Source organism: Canis lupus, chromosome 23, assembly GCF_048164855.1.
Source record: "Canis lupus baileyi chromosome 23, mCanLup2.hap1, whole genome shotgun sequence".
NCBI lineage: Eukaryota > Metazoa > Chordata > Mammalia > Carnivora > Canidae > Canis > Canis lupus.
This window is the reverse complement of record NC_132860.1, coordinates 3,169,243-3,192,450: the sequence shown is the minus strand read 5'-3', so window position 1 is coordinate 3,192,450 and position 23,208 is coordinate 3,169,243. Positions and strand designations below refer to the sequence as shown.

At 42.0% G+C, this 23,208-nt stretch overlaps 1 long non-coding RNA gene across 1 annotated transcript; it reads right to left on the bottom strand.

Moving 5' to 3' along the window:
* Nucleotides 1-7,728: 7,728 nt before the first annotated feature.
* LOC140614644 (uncharacterized) lies at nucleotides 7,729-22,628 on the bottom strand. Its single transcript, XR_012015437.1, has 3 exons — nucleotides 21,477-22,628; nucleotides 20,640-20,791; nucleotides 7,729-8,823 (listed from the first exon to the last, which is right to left on the bottom strand). It is a non-coding gene; the product is annotated as an uncharacterized lncRNA (long non-coding RNA).
* Nucleotides 22,629-23,208: the final 580 nt, after the last annotated feature.

Below are 23,208 nucleotides of genomic sequence, written 5' to 3'. Positions count from 1 at the left end.
GTTGGGCAGCCCAAGTGGCTGAGGGGTTTAGCACCACCTTCAGCTCAGGGCCTGATCCTGGAGACCTGGGATGGAGTCCTACGTCAGGCTCCCGGCATGAGCCTGCTTCTCCCTCTGCCTGTGTCTCTGCCTCTGTGTGCGTGTGTGTGTGTGTGTGTGTCATAAATAAATAAATAAATAAATAAATAAATAAATAAATAAATAAATAAATTAAAATAGTGCTAGTTGAATTCTGAGCTCAAATTAGACCTCAAGTTTACACTGAGTTCCTCACCCCCAGCCTCCTTGCTTGAGGCTCTTGTCTGATCTCTATGTAACCAAAATTACTCCTGTGGGAGTGAGTCTTTTTCTGAGGAGGTTGTCCGAGGCTTTGATCAAATACTCAAAGAAGTCTGTGACCCCAAAAATGTTAAGAACCACTGGTCCAAGCAATGTCAGTTGAATGAAAGAAACCAGAGAGTTGTTCAAACCTGTTTATTCTCTTCTATCCAAAGGTCTGGCTCAGGTGAGTGCCTAGAAACACACACACTGTGGCCCCATTGCTTGGCACTGTTCCTCACTTCCAAATTTACATTTCAGCTTCACTCTCACGCTCCAGATTCCAGGTGATTCATTTGTGGGTGTACCAGATACTATCCAAAGAGAAATATATTTTTTATTTATTTATTTTTTTAGAAATATATTTTTTTAAATGCTCTGCTAGTTTGTATTTAATTATGAAGAGGTATCCTTAAAAACATTTCTGAGCTGGAGCATCTCTGTTAATTGCACTGATGTATCTAAAAACCAGCTTTCTGGGAGTCAAGGATGCATGAGAAATCCAGGATGTCATATGAAATGAGTTTTAAAAAATGGAAAAGTTTTTTTAAAAATTATATCCAGACAGACATTACTTTATGCCATTAGGGTGGGCTTGAAAGGCAAGTTAGTGAAGAAAATTTAAGAGTACAATTGTTTTACCAACTAGTGAGCCTAAATTAGAAAAGTTGCAAAATAGCTCAGATGCTTTTTATTGAAACAGCTCATTTTCCTTTATTGCTCAGTTTCACTTTTTCCTTGAAAAAAATATTAAATCTAATATGTCGCTGCGTGTAAAAGTGCTTTAATTAGGCTATGTGGTACAAAGCATGGTTCAGTGAGGGAGACACAGATGTTGAGGGACAGAAGCATACCTAATTGTATTGCTTTTTTAGTAAGGGCTCTTTTCTGCACTTGGAAACCATGGAATTAGGGCCAGATGGAGGAACTCAGCCTTCCAAGTGGTTGGGAAAAAGGCAGAGCATCTGACTTCTTTCTTCGGTGCATGTGTCCACAACCTTGAGAAGCAGTTGACTTTGCATTAAGGAAAGGATTCGGAGAATTGAGAAATCTCTAGGTTGCTACTATAACCGTTGATGGGAGCTAAAGGCAACTTGCAGATGGAAGATCAGGGGAAAGAGATCTCCGATAGAAGGTCCCAGGCCAAGGAAACCAAGGGCTGTGCTTACCTTAGTCGCTCAGAAGCAGCTTTGCTGAGTTAGAGAAGCAATGCGACAGTCAGAGTCATAGGACAAAACATCAAGTCCTAGGGGTAAGACTGGGATGGCTTTTGGAGAATTAATAGTGAAATGCATTACTGAAGGGAGACATGTCAGATGGGAGTAGGTCAAGGAATGGTTTAAGAAAAGTGGATGAGAACAAAGATGGAAAATGGCAAGCGTGTGCACGGTGGCTTCCCAACGGCTGTGTTTGGGGCTCAGGAGTGGTTGAGTGACACAGGTAGAACCGAACCCCTGCAAGTCCCATACCTTTAGCTCTTCTGCTCTCTGTAGGGTCAGAAACAGTCAGGAGACTGTTTGCTTAGTTCATGCTTGAAGAGGTCAAGAAAGTTTATCATGCATCAAGGCAATACATTTCATCTTCTGGCAACTCCAGCTCCTAGGAAGACATCCCTAGGAAATCTAATTTCCAATAGAAGATTATAATGAGATCAGCCTTAGGTCACTGGTGAATCAGGGAGGCTCAGATTCTTCCCCTAATTTCAAGAGCCCACTACCGCTGCCTCTGTTAGAAATAAATGATGATGGAAGGAATCAGTCAAATGGTTTTCAAACTTTGAATATATTCGATGCTCTAGTTATTAAAATACTTCAGAGGCTTCACAGGGCGGTAGCATGGATCTACCAGATTTGGGGACCCAAGTCCTGGGGTCTAGATTTCATGTAGTTACTTGGGCTTGTTTGCTGAGTATCATACTTTCCCTCCCAAATTCATTTTCTGGTGGAAGATTTCCAAGCAGGGGATAAGCCCCAAATATTTGTCCTCATGCAGCAGTACGTGACCCTATATCTCATCCAAAAAACAATGCTGTGGGATCAACGCACATCCTTGAACTCAGTAAACATATTCCGATTTGGGGATTTTGTGATTTCAGACACAGACGCACAAGAGACAAGCAGGAGCTAGTCTGGGGAACAGGGAAGAGGGATCCCTCTCCACACTTGCCTATATTTTCCACCAACTAATCTCTGTGATTAGTTTTACCCTGTGAAGACACATAACAGTAAACCCAACCCTGCTGCTCCAGAGCAGCCCTTCAGGTATTTTCAGGCGGCTATCATGCCACCTCTAATCCCTCTCTACCCTGAGCCAATGCCTCCAGAGCACTGAACCAGTCTTTGCATAACATGCTTTCCATTCAGTCGCCAACCTTGTCTCTCTCTTCTGATTGTGCTCCAGATTGTCCTTATTTGTCAGAAGACAGTGGCTAGAACTAAATATAACATATTATCTCACCAATGCAGGGATTGCCTCACCCTGTATTCTTGAGATTATAGGTCTGTGTACACAAAGCACACACCTATATTACCCCAATACCGTTATAAACCTCCTTCTCTTGTCCCTAAAATTCTCATTTTAGAGACTACCTTACCAGGGCTACTAAGTAGCTACTGAATGCTGACCAGTGCAATGGGACCAACAAGGGCCTGTCCTGCCGAAGGGACTTGGACGTTACTCAGAGACACACATGTGTGTTCAGAAGTATCTAATGACACCCCACAGTCAACTGTTTCCAAAGTCAGGGAGCAAAGGCAGCTCACAGGAGAGAGGTGATGTATGTGCTAGAGTGAGTAGGTGATCATTCCAGAGAGAACACGGTGCTTGCCAATTGAATTGCTGGCTAGAGAGAAGCCTAAGAATGTACTCATTCCACAAGTATTTATTTTTACACTTATTATGTACAGAAGCAAAAAGGGAAAATTAATTTAATTAGGGCTCAGAGAATGTTCTGATACAACCTACTTTCTAAACATATCAAGGATTACCCAAGCGCTCGAATTCTTTATTAAACGGGCCTTCTGGAAAGGAGGTGAGGTTGCCAAAACCTGTTAGCACTTTCTCTGCCGCAGTCCACGAAGGCACAGAGATGTGAAGGGGCGTGAGATGTCTCAGCCATCACCACTTGTTTGGAAACTGAGCAGAGGTGGGCAAGGACCTGAGGAAGGATCTTATGCATCACACCAATGGGTTTGGATTTGCCCCAGTAGGCAGAGGGGATTTACTGGCATGCCAGAAGAAGGGCAGTGGCAAGATCAACTCCATACTTTGCAAAGTTCGTGACAATTTTGTCAGTAGGAGAATCAGAACTTAAGGCGACCAGCGTGGCTACAATTGCAAGGCTCTCTATGAGAGAAAAATGACAGTTTGGATCCAATAACACTGTAGGATCATGTAAGGAATTGACTTGGGAACCTCTGCAGAAGTAGAATTGATGGCTTGGATTTATATTGGATATGGCAATTAAAGGGAAGGAAAACCCCAGAAATAAAAAATAATGCATCTCACTCACCTTATAGGGTAGAACAAATGAACTAAGATTATGGCTAGGAAAGTATCTGAAAAAAAGACGTAAAACTCTTTACTATATAAGGTATTTTTATTTTCACAGGATCTCATTACTAGACAGTATTTCAGTTTAGTCTTTAGCCCAAGGAAGCAGGTCAAATGTGCTGTGGACAAAGCAGAACCACAACCAAGAGAAATATGCAACATATAGTTTCGAACGTGTTATTTTGCACCTCCGACCATCATCCTTAACACTGGTATGGGTGGGACATTGCAGGGTGGAGGCACCCACGTGAACGAACCCACCACACACTCTCTGAAAGGATCAAGGGGTCGTCGTTTGAATTTTCTTAAAGAAACTCACTTACTTCAGTAAGGAGCAGCCCTCTCAGAGCTGCTCCAACCAAATTGTGTAACAGTCCTGCCACAGACCCGTAGGTGAGAGGCACAAAAATGTCTAAGTGTGCGAATCTGATTAACTATCCATCAACAGGCTTCCAAAGTGAGCGTTCTGATAATTAGCAAAACATCTGTAATAGGATTAGTGTCTCAGAAACAGCTGCTGCTTTCTTGGCCCGGGAAGGACGTGGGGATGTTGAAGGAGGAGGGGGCGGGGAATTTGGACTTGAACTTAACTTTAGCCCAGCTGTTTCCCATTTGAAGAAAGGATAAAGGGTAGACACTGAGTCAGTGGGAAAGCATCAAGACAAAAGTGAAAAAGGACACGATATCAAATCACACTGGCCCTCAGTTGACTCAAGTGCATACCATTGGCATGTGGTGAGCAAAGCTTCCCCTCTCTCCACAGTCCTGGGAGCTAGCCTTGGTTGCCAAAAAATGTCCCAGTAAAAATATTTATATGAAAACAACACAAAGGCAGTGTTAAGAACACCGCTGACCTCTTACAATTTGACCTCATCTCTCCACAGCAACAAGAACTTGGACCATCTCCCTGTCTCTGTGGATGATGCAAGACTCTTGGTTACTCTAGGTGGTTTGAGCACTTCCTCCTGGCCTTGAGCCTTCGCAGACTGGGAGGAGCATGTGGGAAGCACCAGTGGATTATAGGACTCTGTGGAAGGGGCAGTTCCTGCCGAGGGAGGCTGGGACAAGATTTGGGCCCTAGCTCTCTAACTGCGAAAGGAGCCTCTAGCTGACTTCAATCATTCATTCCGTCAAGCAATGGCCAAATATTTATCGAGCAGGTACAATGTGCAAGACGAAAAAACTAAAATGTTGAAAGGGACAGACAGGGTCCCTGACCTCATCGACCTCACAACGTAGGAAGAGTCAATGACATGAACATAGTCGATCTTGGCCTGCCCATTCTATCATGAGACTTCGTTGCTCTCTGTGTCCTTGGTGTCCTGCCTGTGACTATTTTCTGCATTCTTTTCCTCTGGCATCTACTCAACCTCTGACCCTCTAGCTCACTCTGTGACCTTTTGTTCCTATTGATCGAAATTCTTTCTTAGTCCTGAATAGTCAATGAGACACCCATCCAAGAGCTTAGACGAGGTTGACTTCACTTAAGGAACGGCCAAGCCCAGGCCAGAGTTAGACTCAGAGGGGGCAGAGGCCTGAGCAAAAAAACTTTGGGCCAACTTATGAAGAAGGCAAGGCCTATCTTCAATGGTGCGCACCTCTCCAGTAGGCACTGCTTCTTCCTGTTCTGGACTTAAAAATGGAACTGGCTTATCTTTGTATTTTATGCAGCAGAAGTACAGAACTTTGCCCAGGGCAGGTGCTTAATTAGGATATGGGCCTTCGGGCTAGAGAGAGGTGGCCCGTTTGTGAATCTTGACACTACTTTTTGATGAAGAGATGTCTCTCGTTTTATTTTTTTTTTTCATCTCATTAAAAAACTAATAATCATAGTAATAGGATTGCCAAGAACAGTGAGCTTTATATCATATGGAAACCCCCAGCTTAGACTCTGGTTCATTCCGTAACAGTTTATTCATTTTCCTTCCCTTGATGTATTTTTACTGAAATAAAATGAATTGAAATTAAAGAAATTGGGAGATATTAAATATGCCGTATTTTCTCAAAATTGGGCTTTCCTCATTTTCTTGTAATTCCACCAATGCAAAGGTCTGCAACTATAGCCCATGCGTTCAATCTGACCCTGAACCTGTTTTCATAAATAAAGTTTTAGAAACACAGCCATGCCCATTCTTTGACATATTTGCTATGGTATCTTTTCCATTAGACGTGTAGAATCAAATAATGGCAATAGCCCGTTTATGGCCGTATCCCACAAAGCCTAAAATATTGACCCTTTCTGTCACCCTTTAGTAGAAGTTTGCCAACTCCTTGCTTCCAGCTAAGGCTATCTTTCTTCAGAAAACCCTTGTGAAAGTTCCACATGCTACCTCCAATAAGTGACACATCGCACAACAAAGCCACTTGTCCTTTTACTGTATTATCTTAGACCAAATCACCACAGGACGTTTGGAAGCAGGGAGTGAGAATTGAAAGAACTCTGGCAGGGACAAAGAAAGAGAATGATCTGGGCCAAAGGCGTTGACTCGTAAAGCAGAGAAATAAACTTTACTTTCTGAGTAGGAGAGTTAGAGAGCTGATCATCAAGTTAAATCCGAGCAAGAGGAAGGGTAGTGGCAATGATAATAATGTTACCTCTTTGTCAAGGTTCCCAAAAATGCTAAAGACAAAAGTTTACATACTAACTGCTCCCCAAAAGTAATGGGATAGTAATCCCTGAAAATGAGAATGAGAGAAAAAGAGGGGTAGGGCAGGGAAAGGAGGAGAAGGAGTGTTATAGCACGTTCCTAACAAGCACTACCAAGTGCTCAGTCTCCTGGGGCATCTTCAGAGAGCTGCCTGCAATTACTCTCTCCAAAACTGGCTGTCGGGGAGTAAAAAGGAGGGATCGCCCTTAGCCCCTAGTAGTCAAAGGGTGCCCCCCGGGACCTTGACTCTCGCACACCTCAGGCTCGTCCCTGTTGGCCCGAAGAAGCTGGAAACCAAGACAGCAGTGGAGACGTTTACACTGTAAGCCACAGCCTCAGGAGCCAACCCTTGGGGACCGTTGGCCACATCTGCAGCCTGTGCCCAGCAGTCTCCTTGACCTGGCCAAGCGGACCAATGCACACATGTGGGCACCAAGTGAGTTTCGAGGTCTGCTGAACCCCAGGGAAATAGGGAGACCCTGCAACAGAGGTCAGAGGTGAGACCAGGCATCGCCAGGTCAGGGCTGCCAGGGACACAAGGGACCAGGAAAGGTGAGAGAGTGCCAAGGAGACATGGCCCGGACCCAAACCAGGGAGGCCTGCAGGCGCTCAGTGAAGACCGGAACCTCCCCATCTGTGTCCTGCAGGAGAGCAACTGATGATTGCCTAATCATCCTCAACAATAATTAGTCACACAGACAGAAACTCCTAGAAGCTGGGGAAACAGACTGGCTTTGACACTCTCCCCCTCATCGAGCATCTGCTGTACGCTCAGCTCTTTTCAAACACGTATGTTTTGGATCCTCAGGAAACCCCCATGGTATGAAACAACAATCTTCACTTTACATATCAGTAAACTGAGACCCGGAGCGGTTCAGAACTTGCCCAGTATCTTCATTATTTGGGGACCTCTCACCTGGAAAGGGGAATCCACCCTCCCAGGCAGCCCAGGGAGCCAAACTGAGAGCCATGGGTAGAAGTGCTTCCAAAACAGTACTTAGGACCGGGATGTTGGAAGAGCCTGGGCTAGCTCAAGCCCCCATGGACCAGACTGAGCTGCTCATCCGCAGCAGTCCTGAGCGCTTGGCGGTGCCTGTGGGACAGGGGCAGGGGACCTGGCCGGTAGACAAAGGCTGAAGTCTTCTAGGGTCTTCTTAATGAAGAAAGAGTCAATATCAACACAGAGAATTTTACTATTAAGATTGCTATTTTTTATTAAATTCACTATTAAATTTATTAAATTTACTAAATATAATATTTCTATCAAAACTACTACTAAAGTTGCTATTTTAATGTCAATTTTGGAGAAGAAAAGATACTCATAAAATCATAAGAATATATTAATAATAATGTCTTCAACCCAAAACCATTGGGACCTGAGCTCCTGGGAAGGCCACTTTGGCAGGCAGCGCTGCATTTGAAACAGCTTGAATATTTTTTCTGTGCAAATGTCCTGAAACTCCTTTCCCGTGAGTTCCTTCTTTGCCCCCAGCACGTCAAAACCTCCCAGGCTGTTTGCTGCCATCTAAAACATTTTGAAAAGGAATAGTGCAGGCCTGTTCCAGTGAAACATCAACCATGTCATCAAAAGATCTTCTACCCCCGTCGGGATAAAAACGATTTGGGGCAAGAATGAGACCACTGACGTGAGGAAAAGTCACCTGCAGGCCAAGGTCCTGGCACAACAGGGGACCCAGGGCAGGTGCGAGGCAGGTGACCCGGACTCCTTGAGGCTCCAGGGACTGGAGACCCAACTGGTGAGGAACTTGTGCCTTCGGGAGGCTTTGGCATCAAGAAGCCAGCTGCCAGCTGGTCCAGGGCTGCCTCCTGGAAAACCGCAGCTGCAGGAACCGCAGGGTGACGCCCGGAAGCTTCCACGGCGGGGCTTCCCATCCCTGCCCCAGACAGCGCACATTGCACATTTCTCAGCGGCCTGCAACGCCTCACAGCAAAAATCTTTAAACACTTAAACCATATTTTGAGTTTGAAAGAACACATCCTGCTACCATTTACTTCTTTGACTTTTCCACCACAGCTGAAATGTTTTGCCTTGACTTCTATTCTAACCCTTTCCTCAGTTTCCAGTGGAAGTCTCTGGAAATCGCAGGGCTCCAGTGTTCGCTGTTGGCTCCATCACTTGCTAAGAGACAGGAACCTGAGGCAAATGCCCTCAGCTCTCCAAATCTCAGTTTTCTCATCTATCAAATGGGAGTGATTATTGCTCACTCCTCTTATACTCCTTATTTGAGTTCATGAATAATGTCTGCTCAGAGCTTGAAATAGTTCTTGGCACATCATAGACCCCCTAAAAAAAAAAAAACACCAATTATTACAATTATTATTACTTCGTATCCATGTGAAGGAGAAGGTAAGTTATCTTCCCAAGGAAGTAAAAATCTGAGGGTAGACCCCCCTATCAAACTGTTGACGGCCAAGATTTGAAATACACTTGTAGAAAAAGATAATCACCCACCGGCCCTCGTGTGCCCATCGGCTCTTTCAATTAGTCCTCTTAAGACACTAAGCACAGAGGAAAACTAGGCTCCAGAGCAAGACCTCAGCACGACAAAGTCCCCTTACGCTGCCTCGGATTCTAGTCCAAGAAGTCCGTCCCCTTGTAAGACCCTCCCTCAGACGCTTTCTTCAGAGTTCACTCAGTTTCTACCCCTGGCCTCTGTCTTCCGCAATGGAGCACCTTTCCTTGGTCCACAACATTTGCCTTCTCTTTTCTCTGAAAGATTCTTATTCTTGAGATGATCCTGAGGGTGTAGGATGATTAGAGGATTAGATGAGATGATACATGTAAAGTTCTCAGAATGCTTCGTAACACATAATAGAATGAAGTGTTAGATATTAATGTTTAAATATTAATACCCCTCCTTATCTATGGGCAAAAAAAATCTCCTCCCTGGGGGACCCCATGGCCCTTCTACTCTTTGTTCTATTGGTGGGTCACCTGTCATCCGAGTCAGTTTGGGCTGCTATGACAAAGCGCCATAGGGTTGGTAGCTTAAGCTACAAACATTTATTTCTCATGGTTCTGCCCACAGGCAAGTTTAAGATCAGGGAGCCAAAGATCTGGTGGCCGGTGGGGGCACCCTTCCTGGTCCTATATGGCCACCTCATTGTGTCCTTATGTGGAAGAAAGAAAGCAAGAGAGCTCTGTGGGGTCTCTGTTTAAGACACTATACCCACTCACAAGGGCTCCCCCCTCAGGACCTAATCACCTCCCAAAGGCCTCACTTCCTAACGCCGTCACACTGTAACACAGGATTTCAACACATGACCTAGGGTGGGGGTTACAAACATTAAGTCTGGAACACCTGCCCACACATTATATTTTATTTTGAACTTTTCCAATTCCTGGGCCAAGGAAGAATGAATAGTAATCCCTGGTGAGCACCTGGAATCTGACAGCCATCATCTCCGAAAATGCCTGTGACCTTTTCCGTGGTTTGTTCAGTGTCCTGTCTTGTACATGCCCCAGAAGGACTCTCCTTATACGGAATTGCTTCTTTTTCAAGTTACATATCTTTCTCTCCCACTATGCTGTGTGCTCCTAGAGAGCAAAACACTAATCTTATTTATCTCTTTCTCCCTGAACACATGCAGAGCCTGGCATACAGTAGGTACTCAGTCTTTTGTTGGACAATATATTTATTTTCATTTCCAGAAAGAGGAGACCTTGGAACCTAGTGCAAATCATAGCGCAAATACAGTGAAGTCTTGAGTCTGTAGGGGGCCACGCCCCACTCTGTACATGTGGCAAATCTGAACGCATAATATATGTGTCCCAAATTTAGGCAATTGGGCTTACTTCACTTTAAAACTCTGAACTCAAAAGATGCATGACCCCTTATCAGGAAACTACTTTGTTTCTAACTGGGTAGTTACCACAGTTCTAGCTAACTTAACAAAGACTATTTAACAGGAAATTCAAAAAGACTGTAATGGAAGCCCGTGGTTGCCTGTGCCATGTGCCTGTGGTATTTGGGATAAGCCGTACTTGCCTAGGCCTCTCGTATGGTCGTCCGCTTTGGTCCAGGACTTCCTGGCAGCCCTCAAGGCTGGTTGCTTAGTATATTAAGCAATATACTAAGGTTTACACATGACATTGTCTATACTTTTGTTTTTGGCATTAAATCTTTTGCTTTTCAATTTTTAATAGAAACTAGACATCACGTCATTGATGTGTCATCAAAAGCAGTGCCAGGTTCCTATTCTCCCTGGGAAGGATTTGATGGCTAGGAAGCATATAAGCTAGAAAGCATACATCCTGGGAATTCAACTCAAATATAAGTAGACCAGAGAAGCACTGGATTCAGGGGCCCAAGATGTAAAATCGGCTTTGTGCAAGGGGGGTAGGCAGCTTCTGAATTAAATTGCTCAAAAGACTCAGATTTCTGGCATTGATGCATTCCCTGGACAGAGATTTGCCAACGATGCACCAGTGTCTGTGCTATGTGCTAGGATCACAGGGGTGAAATGTGTGTGTTTATGGTATATTTTAAGAACAAATGTAAGAGTGACTTAATCTTTCAAAAAAGATTAAAACTGTATACTAGTGGTAACGGACGAATTATGACCTACTGGTTGTGTAGATAAACAGCAGAAAACTGGAGATGTATTAAAGTGACAGGAAAAAATAAATCTAAGTTCTCCTGGCACAAACCATGTGTATGATGACTTTGTGTGTGTGTGTGTGATATCATAAAGCATTAATGTCACTGGCCATCGTTGTTAAACAAGTTGTGCCACAGTGAGCTACATATTTTCATGTATGATGTCTGCATATTTGCACTGAGAAAAATATTTAATGTTTACAAACTGTATAACTGCTTGCTGGTTTTGTTTGCTCACCCTTCTAAATACACTTGGGAAGAGGCTGGTTTCTTTGTTAAGATCTAACACAGTTGCTTATACAACATCCATTGTGAGCTAGCATTAGAGATAACAAACCTCCGCCACTCTCCAAAGGATTGTGAAGAGGGAAGTGCCAGAGAAAAGGCCAAAAAGCCTGCAGAATCTCCAGTACAAAGTCCAGAAATTCCTCTGTGTTCATTCACTTCAAGCACACACTTACTCTGGGACAAAGGGCACTTGGAGAGTGTAAAGTGTCCTGCCTTCCAAAAGCTAAAGCAATAAGGGCGGTATCTACTAAAGCTTGATCATTGTATTTAATATGGAAACAAAGAGTGTGTAGCTAATTTTGATAACCTGAAATTTTATTCTCATTGTAAATAAAAGCAGCAAAGTGGAAGAAGAAGGGGGGTGAGGGAAAGAAAAAAGGGAGGAAAAGAAGGGAAGGAAAGGAAAGAGAACTGATGAAAAACAGAACAGAGCATCCAAATTATTGGGTATCTGTCTAGCCCAGGTGTAACTGGAGTCTCTCAAGAAAAGAGGGCAAGAGAAATATATGAAGAAATACAGCTGAGAATTTCCAAAAAAAAAAGGAAAGTTAATAATCCACAGATCTAAGAAGTTCAGAGAACAGTAAACAGGATAAATACACACACACACACACACACACACTCACACACTCACCTCTAGATACATTGGAGTTATCCTGTTGAAAAAGAAAGAGAGGGGAGCCCAGGTGGCTCAGCGGTTTAGCACCGCCTTCAGCCCAGGGCCTGATTCTGGGGACCTGGGATCAGGTCCCACATCAGGCTCCCTGCATGGAGCCTGCTTTTCTCACTGCCTGTGTCTCTGCGTCTCTCTCCCTCTGTGTCTCTCATGAATAAATAAAATATTTTAAAAAATAAAAAGAAAGAGAAAGAGAAAATATTGATGGCAGTTAGAAAATCTGTATATTACATAGAAGCAAAGAAAATTCATACAGACAAGCATGTAAAAAGAAAAATAACATCTTTCAAGTACTCACAAAAAATTTGTCAACCCAGAATTTTATATCAAGCAAAAATATCTTTTAGACAAACAAGAACTGAGACCATTTATTGTCAACACCCCTGCACTATAAGAAATGTTCAAGAAAATTCTTAAGCAGAAGATTCAAGATACCAGATGAATATTTGGATTTACCCAAAGAAATGATCAGGGCCAGAAGGGTCCAAAGGAGAGTAAATATTAAAACACACTCTTTTTCTTGATTTTAATAGTTTTCAGGGATCGTCAATGACCAAATGAAAAACAATAAGAATATATTTTGGAGTACGTCAAATATGTAGAAGTAAAATGTATGCCAACAATAACACAAATGATAAGATGAAAGAATTAGAAATATATGTGTTAAGGTTCTTCTTCTAAATGTGCAGTGGTATATTGCTTGAAAGTAGATGATTATGAGTTAAATATATATATATCAAAAACCCTAGTAGAGCAAATACTTATAGATATAACAAAATGTTATGGAAATAAAATATTTAAATATTCATTTTTTTGAGAAAAGAAGAAAGAGAAAAAGAAACAAAAGGCAAATGGGACAAAGGATAAATAACCAAATGGTAAGTTTATGTACAACTACATCAATAATTTCATAAAATGTAAATTGTCTCAATCACCTCAATTAAAAGACAAAGATTGTCAAATTTAAAAGAAAAAAAATTGTATTTTTGAGAAGTTTATTCTAAATATAAACAGATGAAAAGTAAATAGTAAAATATAGTCAGTATCTGTGTGTAGAAGAATCTAAGGATTGAAGTAAAGTTTTACCTCAAGTAATTGTAGTGTTGTTGTTCATAGAAGTGAAGAGGATGGAAGAATAATAGGTTTGGGAACTACAAACAGTGGTTTAATTATGGACACTGTACTCCTCAAAATCAGAAATTGAATTATGGACTTTAGGCCAAATCCAACTGGCCTCCTGTTTTTGTATGGCCTATAAGCTAAGAATAGTTTTTACACTCATAAACGGCTGAACATCAACAGAAAAATATTTGTGACATGGGAAAATTATGTGAAATCCAAATTTCAGTGTGAAGAGGAAAGCCTGTTGGAATGCAGCAGCACTCATTCACTTACACGTTGTCTTTCCCACTGCAGTGACAGGGTTGAGCTTTTGTGACAGAAACCACATGTGACACCAAGCTCACACTTCCCATCAGCACACAATAAATCACGGCGGCATAGTTACTACTCAGCAATACTATATGTCACGTGTATTATCACGATGTGATATTTTTATGCAATTTTTATTACCAGTGAATACCCACCGCATCAAAAGCAGGAAAGAGAAAAGTGGACCTCAGATGTTATGCTTTTCAGACACAGTGGAGCGTGGATTATTCTGATATCGAATTAAACTGCAAAGCAGTGTGTTCATTATGCGATGACACTGCAGCTAGACAATGCATTATGTGATGACATGTGACCGTATCAAGCATTCACCACAATATTCCCAATTCACAGGAGATCAACAGTCCCAACAGTTAGCTTAAAACTTAATATCTCCTCGCAGCAGAATTTCTTCACACAGATATAAATAAAAGTAAGAATAAATAAATAAATAAATAAATAAATAAATAAATAAATAAAAGTAAGGCTACAACCAAAGTATATTTCCAAGGGGCTCATTTGTTAGCTGGCTAAGCAGGGAAAGTTACAGATGCTGAGTTAAATCAGGTTTGATTGCAGTGGCCCAAGAGATGTGTGCAGAGTACACTTGCTTAGTTATTACCCTTTTAATAACTAAAACCACTGCTCAAAAATAGTTGAGAACATGGGGAATGATATCAATAGTCAAAAACAAAACAACTTTTATGTGCTTTTATGTGCTTCTCACGGCTCTTAATGGGTCAACAATTGTTGCCAACACTCCTGGGTTGTTGCTTATTCAAGGAGTTAATACTGAGTTTGAAGTGACTGAAGAATTAGCCTGAGTGATCTGTGTGAAATAATTGCAGGAAGGAATGCTTTCAAAGCTGAGAAAATATATAACTAAGTATAAAATGAAGTGGAATCTGCTAAGATGTATTACAACTAATCATGATAAAAATACAGATGGAGCAGGAAAAGACATGATTTAATGCATTTACGAAGTTCACGGAAAGTACAGTTTCTGTAGTCTATGGTCATGCACTGCATTATTCATACGAATATTATTCGTTGGGTGATATAGTATGCCGGTAGAGGCAATGGTGAGCTTCGTTTGCTCATGACTTTGTCATTTTGGATTTCTTTATTTTCAAACCTGTGTGAGAAAGAGAAGGAATATGGGGAAGTCACGACTATTTTATCTATCAAAGAACGGAAGTAATAAATCCATTCTGCTTGATTTGAGATTCATCAGAATATGGATGGTATTTAAAGACATTAGAAGGAGCATGAGCATCTATGAGAAAATAGAGGGAGAGGGTGCAAGGAACATGCCCCAGGGCACCTCAACAGATACAGCCCCAGTCAACCAGAGGAAAATATGAGAAGGCCTTTGAAAGTGACAGCTACAAGAGGAAGAAAACCAGGAGAATTTGACGGCAGAAAAGCTAAGCAAAGTCTCAAAATGCAAAGTGAGGGGGCTCCTGGGTGGCTCCATCAGTTAAGTGTCTGACTTCGGCTCAGGTCATGATCTCAGGGTCTTGGAATCAAGTGCCACATTGGGATCCCTCTTTATCGGGGAGTCTGCTTGACCCTCTCCCTTTGCCCCTCCCCCAGCTTGTCCACTCTGTCTCTCTCTCAAATAAATAAAATCTTAAAAAATATATGAAACAAGAGTGTCATTTATGACCTGTGACATTAGTCACCAACTGTCACCAAGGCAAGTCACAACTTTGCGGAACTGCATTTCCCACACCTGTGTGTTAGTATATTGGTAGTACCTACCTCAAAACATCCATTACACAGGTGAAATGCAAAGTGGATATGAAAGGACTGGGAGCCCCACACAAACGATGACAGTGATTGTTATCATTATAGTCATGCGCAAAGATTCCTCCACTTTGTGCCAAATCTGCTTGAAAAGATCGAATTCTCCCATAACCCACCTCCCCGCATAGGTTTTACCAAACTGTGTCAGGTGTGGATAACCACAATCTAATGGAAATTCTGTGAGTCCTAATCTAAAACATTTCTGAGGTCAGACCTATCCAAGGACATAAATCTCTCTTTCAGTAAAATGGGAGCAGTGTGTTAAATCCTTACAATCTTTCTGGAACAAATACCCAACTCAAGTTGGCAGCTCCGGAGCCACCACCAGGCCATAGGCAGGCACAGTAAGCTATAGTCTGAATTCTGGTAAATAGTGCCCCAAACTTCGGGGAAATCATAAAAGCAGATGAATGAAAGCTGTGTCTACAGTGCTCTGGCTGTTAGGCATGATCAACAGTGAAGGTAAAAATAAACAACTATAAATGTGTCTCTACTTAAATCTGGATCTTTCTTTATAGATTTTTATTAAAATGCATTTGCAAAAGTACAAGGGTTAGTTTGTGTTTTCCTTTTTTTTTTTCCACAGTGATATATTGGAATTGTTCAATTGAAACCATATGTTGGCTCAATAATTCACATTTGCAAAATGTGTACCATTTTAAGACCCAATAAAAACAGAGGGGAGGGGACTAATGTAGCAAGATAAAGACTCTTGGATAGATGGACGTATTGTGTTTCCAATCTGTTGGAAAGGAAGAAAGCCTCCTTTTTGATCCATTACCTACAGAGCAGAAATGTAAGGCAACTGATGCAATGGCACACTGGTGTATTGGGAAACAAAACAAAAGATCTAATCTAGAGAAAAAACAAACCTAGATTCAAATCCAGCTTTTCCACCTCTGGCTCTGTTTCCTTTTGAAGCATTTGTAATTTCACTGAGACTCAGTTTCATTTCTTATAACATGAAGCTAATAATGCCTATCTTGGATCTTTGTTACATGGACTAATAGACTTTTTTTTTTTTAAAGATTTTATTTATTTCTTCATGAGAGACCCAGAGAGAGAGGCAGAGACGCAGGCATAGGCCAGTGCAGGACTCGATCCCGGGACTCCAGGATCACACCCTGAGCCAGAGGCAGAGGCTCAACCACTGAGCCACCCAGGCGTCCCCTAAATAGACTTTAGATGAAGCATTCATGTGTGGAGTACATGGTTGAATTTGACACCATGAACTGGATGACAAGTTAAAGTTCATTCTATACTCTGCCCTTCTTTGTTTTCATTTTTTTGTTAGTTTCTGGACATTAATTATGGAAAACTAAAAAGCTGAATGGGATAGTGAATCTGATATACCCAAACCTGAAGCATGAACAGGAATGAAAATGAATCCGATCAGCCATGAGCAACTTCTATGCACCTCTCCACCCAGTTAAAGCTTCTTCAAAGCTAGTGTGCATCCCGATACCCAGGGACCTTGCTAAAATGCAGATTCTGATTCATCTGGCCTAGGGATGGTTCTGAAATTCTGTATTTATAGTAATTCTCAGGGGATAACAATGCTTAATCCCTGGTAAGCAACTTTTTTTTTTTTCACAAGGGATAATTTAAGGAAAATAAAAATATTTATAAGCCACTTTTTTTTCTTCAAAATTCATAGTTTTATTGAACCTTATGGAGAAAAACTCTTGTTATTAGACTTTAGGGTACTAACAATAATCAACATTATTATTGAAATCTTACCATGTGCTAATCACAATGCTAAACACTTTACAAATATTTGTAAAGAATCCTTATGTATCTATTCCTATGTTAAATATCTCCACAATAAAATCCAGAGACCCCAAAAAGTTAAATGGCCTGACCACGCAAACATTTCAGATTTCTTAAAACGAATCAGTTAGATTTCTGAGCCTGTGCAACTTTCTGCCTATGGTTTACTACCACGTAAAATATCAATGACAAATTAGGTGCCATCCATTACAAAAATGTTACTAAACGAGAAAATTAGAAATTGAGGAATGTGGGAACTTCTTTCCAATCTCTTTGGATAGAGCTTTAGAGTTCACAAGGGTATTTATATGCATTGTCTTATTTCATCTTGGAAACTCAAGTTCAGGATTATAATTTCTAGTTTATATCCGGTGCCCAGAGCAGGACCTGGCACATAGTAAGTGTTCAATAAATACTTGCTGAGGTTCGAAAATTATAAACATCTTTGAATAACAATACTAACAATTCTTGCTGAGGTAATGAACCCACAGATGAATGAATGAATTTATTGGCAGTAATTGCCTACAACCCTGCCGAGAAAGATGTAAGGCTAAGATAGCAAGCGTGTTGTGATCGATTCGTGATGTAGGCCATGGCTGTAGCACAGCCTATGTCCTATAGCTTCTATCTTGTAGTAAGACATCAGTCCTGGAGGCCAGATTAATTTAGCCTTAAATCTGGCTTAACAGGCAAGTTGTGCGAGAAAATGAGGTTTAAAAAATGGGGACATTGGTGTAAATAGATTGGCCTCCAGGAGCCAAATTGCAAAATAAAGACACAATAGGAGATTAGAGATTGAAATGTGCAAGGGTTGGCTGCTTTACTCGTGGTCACAACCCAAATGTTCAAACTCAGAAGAGGCAGGAGATTGAGAGTTTGTCCACAAAGAATATGGGAAAGGAGCGAGTCAGAGCGGCAGTTCTCAACAGTGCTGATTGAAGACCATTCAGTGAAGATGGTGCAGTGGTTAAAGGTGCGGCTTCCCCAGTCCTCTTCGGGCAGGTAAGTCCCTATGTGGGGATGGGCGCCTCGGTTAAACATTCAAAATATTTACAGCTAACGTATCTTGCATTTGGGGTATGCTAACTAGAGTACCTGCTAATGTAGTCCTCTCAGAATACCCTAATCATTTCACATTCCCACACGCAGCACTGAACAAAGACAACAGTTGAGGCAGAAATTGACCTCTCTCAGGTCTTTCTGGATACAGTGGGTTATGATGTGGTAACAAATAACTGCAAAATTCAGCAGCAAGCAGACCTAAAGTTTATTTATCACTCATGCCCAGTGTCCAGTTGGCTTGGCAGTGGCTTCTGCTCATTCCAGTCACTCGAAGAAACAGGCTGAGAGAGGTTCCATCTTTTTTTTTTTTTAAGATTTTATTTATTTATTCATGGAGACACACACATACACAGAGAGAGGGGCAGAGACACAGGCAGAGGGAGAAGCAGGCTCCATGCAGGGATGTCCTCCCAAAGACCAATATACTGCCTCTTAAGGTGGCGTTCTGTGGAGCTCCGCCCTTGGCCCCTGTCCAGCAAGACCTAGAGGTTGACGCTATTAGCAATTCTATCCTAATTTTTGCTGCAGCAAATGGACCAGATAAAGAATATTATTTATATCCCGCTTTATTTGATGTCCATTAAAACAAGAAATGTATTCTTTTGTCACATCCCACTTTGCTAATACTCTTAAAATAGACTTATACTGAAAGATTTAATTAAAATAATAGAAAACAATATTAATGCCACCTGACAGGACTCTCTTCAGGACTCTCTCTATACCAACGGACTCTACCTTTTTTTTCCTGGTGATTCAAGATACAGTCAGTCCTTCCACTTGGGCTTTGTTTTCTCTCTAGTAGACCCCACAGACATTAACACTTTAAATCCTGGAGGATCCACTGTGAAGTGCTCCATGATCAGTCATGGTTTCAGTGTCCTTTGGTGCAAATTTTCAAGGGGGTTTAATTCCTGGGTCAACTGTCTGCTCTTAACTCAGTCATCTGTTGCCCAACGGGCAGGAGGGGTTAAACTAAAAAGAAAAATTAACAAATCCAGTACAAATATGTCTAAGCAAGAAGATATACTAGAGGGTATAGCACTAATACCACCAGATGGATCATGGCAGGATATAAAGTTTAGCTTAGCAAAAATAAACACTCTCCAATAATAGAATAAACTGCTTTTTTCTCCATCCCTGGAGAAATTCCAGTAGCCATCAGTGGCCACTTGCTAGTGATATGATTGAGACTATTCCTCTGTTGCACTGGGAGTTAGATGAGATGATATCTCAGAAACCCCCTAGCTATAAAATTCCATGATTGACTGACTCCATAGAATAACATAAGAAAAATCAAGTTGGTTAGTATTATGTCACATACACGACACAAGTAATGTACCGTATCTTTCATAGTGAATAAAGTATCTCCAGACTTAACCCACTTTGTATTGTGCAAACCCCAGCATGGACTCTATTTATTTGATCCCTAAGGAAGAGCTGAGAGATGATAAAAGGGGCCTTGGTATCCCGAGAAGATGTTACTTGTTTGCAGTTATATTCCTGGAACCTCCCAGTGGGTGGGGATGGCTGGGAGAGAGCATGTGATTCTCAATGCAAAGATTTGGGTAAGAAAGCAGCTAACCGGGATCTCTGGGTGGCGCAGCGGTTTGGCACCTGCCTTTGGCCCAGGGCGCGATCCTGGAGACCTGGGATCGAATCCCACATCGGGCTCCCAGTGCATGGAGCCTGCTTCTCCCTCTTCCTGTGCCTCTGCCTCTCTCTCTCTCTCTCTCTCTGTGACTATCATAAATAAATAAAATAATAAAATAATAAAATAAAATAAAATAAAATATAAAATAAAATAAAATAAAATAAAATAAAATAAAATAAAAAAGAAAGCAGCTACCCCAACCCAGTACTGAATCAAAGAAGGAATAGAGGAGGCATAACCCTGAGGTCTTTAATGAATAGCAGTCTCTTGCACCACATCTGGACCTGGCCTCCCAGAAACAGATGTGCTCAGACAGGTGCATGTGGCTCGCTCTCTCACTCTGCTCTTCTCCTTTGCTCAGCTCACTCCATTTTGAGCATGAGAATCTATGCTCATTGCCTTTGGTATTATAGCCAAACAGAAAAAATAGACACAATCAAAATAAAGATGATCACAAGATGGTCTATTATTTGTTGGCTGTCAAGTACTACCTTTTAAGTGGTATTTAATACCTTTTAATATAACAGTAATAGCTAACACTGTTGGACACTGGAGTTATCCAAACTATCTGGACTTTTGCAGGCATCTTTATGAAAGTAAGTTCCCATGACAAGTCTTTTCTCAAAAGTTGTATTTTCCTATAACTTTGGCCTATTATGGGCATTCCATGCTCAGAACAGATTAACAGCCTTTATTCATTCTACGAATGTATAGTGAATACTTACCCGAAGCCAGACAATGAAGCTTGCTTTGAGAGCAAGCAAATAGTTTAGAACAAAAATAATGTCAAAGTGATTTGGGAGAGCCATACTAACCTTGAAGCAGCCTTGGACCCTTTGTTCCAGGCCCCAAAGAAAGGTTAGCACAGTGGTCTGGAGCGTGGGTGCTTGTGTCAGGCAGATTTGTGTTAAAATCTCAGTTCCTCAATTTACTAGTCTTATGACCACGGGAGCTTCAATTCCCTCGTCTGCAAAATGGAGATGAAACGTGGTAATCCGGATTTGCCATGATTAAATGCGCGCTATGTACTTAGTGATAAATGCTCAGTGCTTCATTCCTTCAGTTCTAAAATGCATTTTCTTTTTTTTTTCTTTTTTTAATTTTATTCATTTACTCATGAGAGACACACATGGAGAGAGAGGCAGAGCCACAGGCAAGGGAGAAGCAGGCTCCATGCAGGGAGCCCAACTCAGGACTCGATCCCCGGAATCCAGGATCACGCCCTGGACTGAAGGCGGCGCCAAACCACTGAGCCACCTGGGCTGCCCCAAAACACATTTTCTGTAACATTTTAACATCTCTTGAAATTAGGAAGTGACTTACAATAGACGGGTAGTGTAAATACCTGACAATTAGCTAGTTTTATTATAATGTAAGTGCTGGACATTAAGCTTTGGTTGCCAAGGCGTCCATTTCAAAGACATCCATCTCAAACACATTGGCAACTGCACAACTCCATAAAGAGCCAGGCCTCCCCACCCATGAATTTCCCCTTTTAGAAAGCCCTGTCTGAGTAACCCTGCTTTCCCTTCTCTGGGCTTACTTCCCACTCTTAAGTTTTAAATCCACTTTTAGAGTAAATCTGGAAAACTCTAGGTCTGTCTCTCGGTCTCTGTCCCTCTCTTTGCCTCTCTTTCCACTACCTTACTTACCCCATGGCCCTGGATGTGCCAGGGAGCCTCCAGGACTCGGGAGTAAATACATTTTGTTGTTGATCAAAGTTCCCTAATGGTTGTTTCTGAGGTGTGCTCTGCAATCACATGAAGAACCACAAGGGCCAGTCCAGGAAGAGTATTGTCTCCAAGCAGGAAACATCTGTGAGGGTTCACCCTGGCGTGGGCCCAGGTGAGTGCCCCCAGGCACTTCTACCTTACAGCATTATTGTCAGGAGGCTCTGAGCAACCCAAAACAAGGTAATTTGTAGTCCCCGTTGACTAGGGAGCATTTGTGAGGTCAATGTGACCCTCTGCGCTTGTGGGATTTCAACCATGGATGCCCACGTTATGGTCACTTCAACTGACGTATTTGCATAGCTGTTTGCATAGGTGCTGAGCGTCACTGGCTCTTTCAGTGTTTTTTAAAAAAACAGCACGATGATTCCAATTGACACAAAAGTTAAAACGTATGCCTGAGGTCACAGAAAAGGAATATTGTGACATTTGATATTAAAGACACAAATATCATTGTTGAAAAAAACCCCACAAAATTCCATATTTTCTTGCAAAGCAACAATCAAGACCTAAGAGAGAATGATCCCTGATGTGGAGAACAGAGGCAGAAAGAAACGCAGGTAAAATGGAATGTTTTTATGACCTGCAGCCCATTCACAAATACTTGAGGCAGGCAGCGGGTAACATTCCTCCAGAAACTCCCAACCATCTTCCTGTGAAGGCTTTTCTGGGAAGGAGAAACATTAGCTTGACAATAGTTAGGCCTCCAGCATCCCGGGATCTTCTTTAGCATATGAAAATCCTTGTGGAAATTTCCCCTTATCTTTCCTTTCCCCAACTCCAAAGAGGATAATAAATTGCTCCTCCGTAATCCTGGGCCGGCAGCTCTTACTGCTCACGAGTCCTGTCCCTGTGCTTTAGTAAAACCATCTTTTTGTACCAAAGTCATCTCAAGAATTCCTTCCTGGCCATTGGCTCTGGACCTCAGAACTCCAAACCGGGCCAGTACCTGCAAGTGAGCGAAGCCGTGAACGATTTGCTACCTAGGTATCATCTGTCACACACCAAGCAGTAGAAATAAGGCAGGATAAACTGGTATCTGGAAGAGGCCAAAGGAATCTTCAAGAAATGACAAGCTGATACGACCAATTCATATTTTACATAGCGCAATACGGTATTAAACAAGAATTTGTAAAAAAAAAAAAAAATATATATATATATATATATATTTTTTTTATATATATATATCCTTCTAACTTTGAACTTAAGTTCTAGAGCTTTAGGATCATGAAGACCAAAACAAGAGCGGGAGGAGGGAAGGAAGGAAGGAAGGAAGGAAGGAAGGAAGGAAGGAAGGAAGGAAGGAAGGGAGGGAGGGAGGAAGGAAGGAAGGGAGGACGGGAAGAAGGGAGGAAGGGAGGAAGGGAGGAAGGGAGGGAGGGAGGGAGGGAGGGAGGAAGGGAGGAAGGAAGGAAGGAAGGAATTTCTCTTGTTCGTTTCTTTTAATGTACGCCTCAAAGGGATAAGTGATAAAAACCTATGTTTAAATAAGCTAAAAAGGGCTTTTTCAATAAATTATTTAAAAAATAAGATACCGGGATCCCTGGGTGGCGCAGCGGTTTGGCGCCTGCCTTTGGCCCAGGGCGTGATCCTGGAGACCCGGGATCGAATCCCACATCGGGCTCCCGGTGCATGGAGCCTGCTTCTCCCTCTG